General features: G+C 42.0%; 1 long non-coding RNA gene across 1 annotated transcript; it reads left to right on the forward strand.

The window, feature by feature from the left end:
* The first annotated feature begins 2,550 nt into the window (after nt 1–2,550).
* On the forward strand, nt 2,551–4,950 carry LOC311104214. Its single transcript, XR_014610151.1, has 3 exons — nt 2,551–3,623; nt 3,855–4,137; nt 4,329–4,950. It is a non-coding gene; the product is annotated as an uncharacterized lncRNA (long non-coding RNA).
* Nucleotides 4,951–6,416: the final 1,466 nt, after the last annotated feature.

Below are 6,416 nucleotides of genomic sequence, written 5' to 3' on the forward strand. Positions count from 1 at the left end.
AGTCCAGTGAATCGTGGTTTATAACATGTGTTATTATGATTATTGTTATTATTATTATTGTTAGTGGTAGTAGTAGTAGTATTATTAGTATTATTATAATTATTATAATTATTATTACTGATGTTATTATTATTATTATTATTATTATTATTATTATTATTATTATTGTGTTTTGTTGTGTTGTGAAACAGAGAGAAGAGGTTGTCCTGATGGATGGAATAAGTTTGACTGCAGCTGTTACTTCCTCTCCAGTGAGACTAAAACCTGGGAGGAGAGCAGACAGGACTATCTGAGTAGAGGAGCAGACCTGGTGATCATCAAAAGCAGAGAGGAACAGGTGAGATGCTCTGTTGCGGGTCCATTTTTAGAATGTTGTTTGTTTCAGTGTCTGAATATTGTTAGTACATTGACTATATTCCAGAAAGATAAATAATAATCACTTTCCTAATCTAATTCAGTCTTTTAATGGTTGGATTCATTGCACCTGTTGTTGATATATGGTTGTTGGTATAATGGCTGCATCATTAGGCTATACCTCAAAACACTCAGTCATAACACAAAAAAAAAACCTACAAACAAGCAAGATTTCTGGCTCTCACAGACCTGTAACTTCTTCTTTAAGAGGCTCCTCTGTCCTCCACTCGTTACCTGTATTAATGGCACCTGTTTGAAATTGTTATCAGTATAAAAGACACCTGTCCACAACCTCAAACAGTCACACTCCAAACTCCACTATGGCCAAGACCAAAGAGCTGTCAAAGGACACCAGAAACAAAATTGTAGACCTGCACCGGGCTGGGAAGACTGAATCTGCAATAGGTAAGCAGCTTGGTTTGAAGAAATCAACTGTGGGAGCAATTATTAGGAAATGGAAGACATACAAGACCACTGATAATCTCCCTCGATCTGGGGCTCCACGCAAGATCTCACCCCGTGGGGTCAAAATGATCACAAGAACGGTGAGCAAAAATCCCAGAACCACACAGGGGGACCTAGTGAATGACCTGCAGAGAGCTGTGACCAAAGTAACAAAGCCTACCATCAGTAACACACTACGCCGCCAGGGACTCAAATCCTGCAGTGCTAGACGTGTCCCCCTGCTTAAGCCAGTACATGTCCAGGCCCGTCTGAAGTTTGCTAGAGTGCATTTGGATGATCCAGAAGAGGATTGGGAGAATGTCATATGGTCAGATGAAACCAAAATATAACTTTTTGGTAAAAACTCAACTCGTCGTGTTTGGAGGACAAAGAATGCTGAGTTGCATCCAAAGAACACCATACCTACTGTGAAGCATGGGGGTGGAAACATCATGCTTTGGGGCTGTTTTTCTGCAAAGGGACCAGGACGACTGATCCGTGTAAAGGAAAGAATGAATGGGGCCATGTATCGTGAGATTTTGAGTGAAAACCTCCTTCCATCAGCAAGGGCATTGAAGATGAAACGTGGCTGGGTCTTTCAGCATGACAATGATCCCAAACACACCGCCCGGGCAACGAAGGAGTGGCTTCGTAAGAAGCATTTCAAGGTCCTGAAGTGGCCTAGCCAGTCTCCAGATCTCAACCTCATAGAAAATCTTTGGAGGGAGTTGAAAGTCCGTGTTGCCCAGCGACAGCCCCAAAACATCACTGCTCTAGAGGAGATCTGCATGGAGGAATGGGCCAAAATACCAGCAACAGTGTGTGAAAACCTTGTGAAGACTTACAGAAAACGTTTGACCTGTGTCATTGCCAACAAAGGGTATATAACAAAGTATTGAGAAACTTTTGTTATTGACCAAATACTTATTTTCCACCATAATTTGCAAATAAATTCATAAAAAATCCTACAATGTGATTTTCTGATTTTTTCTCTCTAATTTTGTCTGTCATAGTTGACGTGTACCTATGATGAAAATTACAGGCCTCTCTCATCTTTTTAAGTGGGAGAACTTGCACAATTGGTGGCTGACTAAATACTTTTTTCCCCACTGTACTTTAGCCCTTTTAAAAGTGCTGTATGGCATCACATTTTATGAATGGGTTTTCATATATGTACAATGTTAAAACCAGAATCTGAACCATTCATTTAGAAAATGCTATTTTGCCATTAAAACAGGACTACTTAAAAACGTTTAAGGTGTTTTCCTGGATTTGGTCTGAATGACAAAGATAGTGAGGGTCTCTGGACATGGGTGGACTGCACACAGCCGACTACAGCAGGGTGAGAGATGTGTCCATATGGTCCTGAATTCAATCATGGCAGACAATGGATTTTCTGATTTTTAAACACTTCTGTAGAGTGTGCAAACTTATTTTATGTCTTTCCTTTGTAGGTGCTGGTATGCGGGTGAACTTTTGGATGTAGAATGATGCCTGGAATGATGCAGGGCTACCCTGGATATGTGGGAAATATGTATGTGGTTAAGAGACGCATCTCATATAATCTATGCATGCATACACGGCACACACACACACACACACACACACACACACACACACACACACACACACACACACACACACACACACCACACACACACACACACACACACACACACACACACACACACACACACACACACACACACACACACACACACACACACACACACACACACACACACACACACACACTCACACACACACACACACACACACACACACAGCCTACCTGTGGTCCTCTGTAGCTCAATTGTTAGAGCATGGCGCTTGTAACGCCAGGGTAGTGGGTTCAAACCCCGGGACCACCCATACGTAAATATGTATGCACACATGACTGTAAGTCGCTTTGGATAAAAGCGTCTGCTAAAACGCATATTATACTAAGTGAACACTACTCAGCAACCTCACCATGTTTCAGGCCAGTATGTGAATGACTCTATGAGCTCATTCACAGGGATCACATGTCACTCTGTATCAAACCTGCTCTCTCCCTTCCACTACATCCTGAACAGTGAAGTCATCATTACTTAGTCTGAGCTGATCAAGGTACTGTACACACTGTGACTCTACAGTTTTTGCCCATTGCTTACACACTAAAACCGAATGCTTAGACCAAAGCCTCAATACCTAAACTTCTTGTAGCATACCTTAAACACAGTGTAACCATAGCTTAAACACAATGTCAACTTTGCACTTCTGTAACACACTGTTTGTTTGCAATTCTGTAACACACTTATTGCGAAACACTACACACGTTTTCTTACATTAGACACTTTGTTCAAAAACAAAATCACCTGTTATCATTGGGAAAACACTGTTCAAAATGCAAAACTCATCTGGCAATTGTATGCACTTACATACACACCTGAAAACACTTGCACAGAAAACAGAACACCAATCAGTCTGAGCCTTAGCACTACAAATAGGCCTCAGGTAAGCCATTTTTAGAACTTTGCAAGCATGGAGGCAATGAAAGTCAGAGTAAGAGGAGGACAAAGAGAGAGAGGAGTCGGATGTGGAAGAGGACGTGGAAGAGGACGAGGACCAGTGCGGAGACGTATATCAGATGACATCAGGGCTACTCTGGTGGACCATGTGATAAATCATGGCCTGTCCATGAGGGAGGCTGGGCAAAGAGTCCACCCTAACCTCAGTCGCTACACAGTAGCATCGATAATAAGGACATTCCGACTGGAGAACAGGTATATCTTTAAGTTTCTACTCCAGACTGTACCTACTGTATGTGTCACATGATTCTGTATCATATTACAGTATTACTGTACTAACTATACTATACAAAAATGGGTAGTGCTGTGAAGTACTGTATATGTAAAGGAATACCATTGTGATGTTGCAGTACTGTGTACAGTTTGAAAGTACAGTATGTGAAAAATAACCTAACCAATGACATCTTGTGGTGGCATTTTCTACAGAATGGGTGGACGACCTCCTCAAGGTGGAAGGGAACGGCTCTTCACTCAACAACAAGAGCTTGCCATCATTGAAATGGTGCGAGAAAATAATGCAATCCGACTTCGTGAGTTGCAACAACGCATAATTGCAAATGGAAATGAATTCAACAATGTCAACAGGGTCAGCATTTCTACACTAAGTCGCATCCTACAGAAACATAACTTCAGAATGAAGCAGCTGTACAGGGTGCCATTTGAGAGGAACAGTGTCAGGGTCAAGGATCTGCGCCATGATTATGTGCAGGTATGTGTCACTTTACTTTACATACTATATGTTGTGATGTGGGAATGAGGGTTTATGCTGCCACCTGCCCTGCCTGTAGCTTGTAGTTTTTGTCTATACTCACCCAACCCAGCCCCTACTTGTGTGAAAATATAGACATTGTAGTTACTGTATGTGTTTTCAGTAACACTATTCAATATTTTCTGTTACAGACAGTTCTGGAGTTTGATGCCGCCGAGCTGCCGCATGAGTTCATCTACGTGGATGAGGCAGGCTTCAATCTGGCCAAAACCAGGCGTCGGGGCCGTAACGTATTTGGACAAAGGGCTGTTGTAAATGTCCCTGGGCAGCGTGGGGGAAATATCACCTTGTGTGCTGCAATTATAGTTTTTTCCAACTGCTTACACACGTTTTCAAAACTATGTCGCCTTTTTTCAAAACTCTACACACAATTCCCAAAACTACACACACAAAATGCAAAATGCCTCACATCTCCTTCAAATGTAACACTGCATTCAAAATGCCATAAACACATGTCAGAATGAAGCATTTGCATAAAATGGCAAACACTACTTTCATAATAGTACATTTTTGGATATACCATGTAAACACTGTTGTTCTAAATCTAAATCTCTTTGGTCTTTCATAGGCTTATATCAACATTTCAATACAATGTTCTACAGTGAAAGTAATCTGCTGAGAGGGGTAACAAGTACACTGTAAACACCAATGCAATGTAGAAACAGAAAATATTTATTAGGCCAAACATTACTGTTGTATACAGCAGCATACAACAAAACCATAAACATATGTAAACCAAAAGTATATTCTTTAGAATACAGTTAGGAACACAATTGTGTGTGGGGGGTCCCGGGGGGGCAGTCCAGGAAATGGTAGGGGGGGGGGGGGTGGGGGCAGTCACCAGTGCTAAGCTATGCTTCATCTCTTCTCCGGGCTGGGTCTTGCCACAATACTTCGTCCACATCACAAGATACGTTTTCTCTTCCCAAACATCGAGGGAAGTACTGTATCTCCTAGCATGGCGTATCCAACCTTGGACAGAGGCTTTCCTCTATGTCCCCACATGCGTCCTCCATTGCCTGGAGAAGCGGCATGCGGGCATAGGGTTGGCGATCATACACTTTCCAGCGCCAGGCTGAGAAGAATTCCTCTATGGGATTTAGAAAAGGTGAATATGGGGGTAGGTACAAAACTACAAATTGTGGATGGGTGGCAAACCAGTTTTGGACCAGAACAGCCCGGTGAAAACTAACATTGTCCCATATAACCACAAATCTAGCAGGCTCCTGATCTGGATCAGGGACAAGCATTGTGTAAATTGCATCCAGAAAAGTGAGCATATGGCCGGTGTTGTACGGACCCAGTGTGGCATTGTGATGGAGGACCCCGTTTTGAGTGATGGCAGCACACATAGTTATATTACCCCCACGCTGTCCAGGGACATTGGTAATTGCCCTCTGTCCTATTACATTTATTCCGCGGTGCCTGGTTTTGATGAGGTTGAAGCCAACCTCATCCACATAAATACATTTACATGGGCATCCATCTCCAATACTCTCTGTAACAGACAAAAGGATATACAGATGAGTAAATATGGTATGTCTGAAGTACTGGAAGTAGTGTTGCATACATACCTCTACAAAGTCATGTCGCAGATCCTTGACTCTGTCAGAGTTTCTCTCAAATGGCACCTTGTAAAGTTGTTTCATCGTCACTTGGTGCCATTGGAGGATGCATTGTATGGTCGACAGGCTCACAGCATTGATGTTGTTAAATATGGTGTCATTATTCAAGATATGTTCTCTTATCTCTCAAATCCTAATTGCATTGTTGGCCAATACCATATTTATAATTGCAGTCTCTTGTACATATGTAAACAAGCGTCCTCGTCCTCCATGATGTCTTTGCCTTTCCACTCTGTACAGAATTCAAACACAGTATGTGTTCAGCATAGGAACTGTAAACAATGTACACAAAAATGTAGTACAGCATGATAACCAACCTCATTCATTCAATGCAGTGCAGTAAATGGATGGCTTAGAGTTACAAATGTTTATGCAATACTATGCAGTCATACGTATTTTACAGTACATTACTGTAATGCTAAAATAGTCATTAGATAGTTGCATGCCTGTTCTCATTTCTGAAGGTTCGAATTATGGACGCCACTGTAAATCGACTCAAGTTGGGCTGGACTCTCAGTCCAGCCACTCTCACGGTCAAACCGTGGTTGATCATATGATCAACAAGTGTTGCCCTAATCTCATCAGAGATGGCTC

The sequence above is a fragment of the Coregonus lavaretus genome (assembly GCF_964263955.1).
Source record: "Coregonus lavaretus genome assembly, chromosome: 28".
Classification (NCBI taxonomy): Eukaryota; Metazoa; Chordata; class Actinopteri; order Salmoniformes; family Salmonidae; genus Coregonus; species Coregonus lavaretus.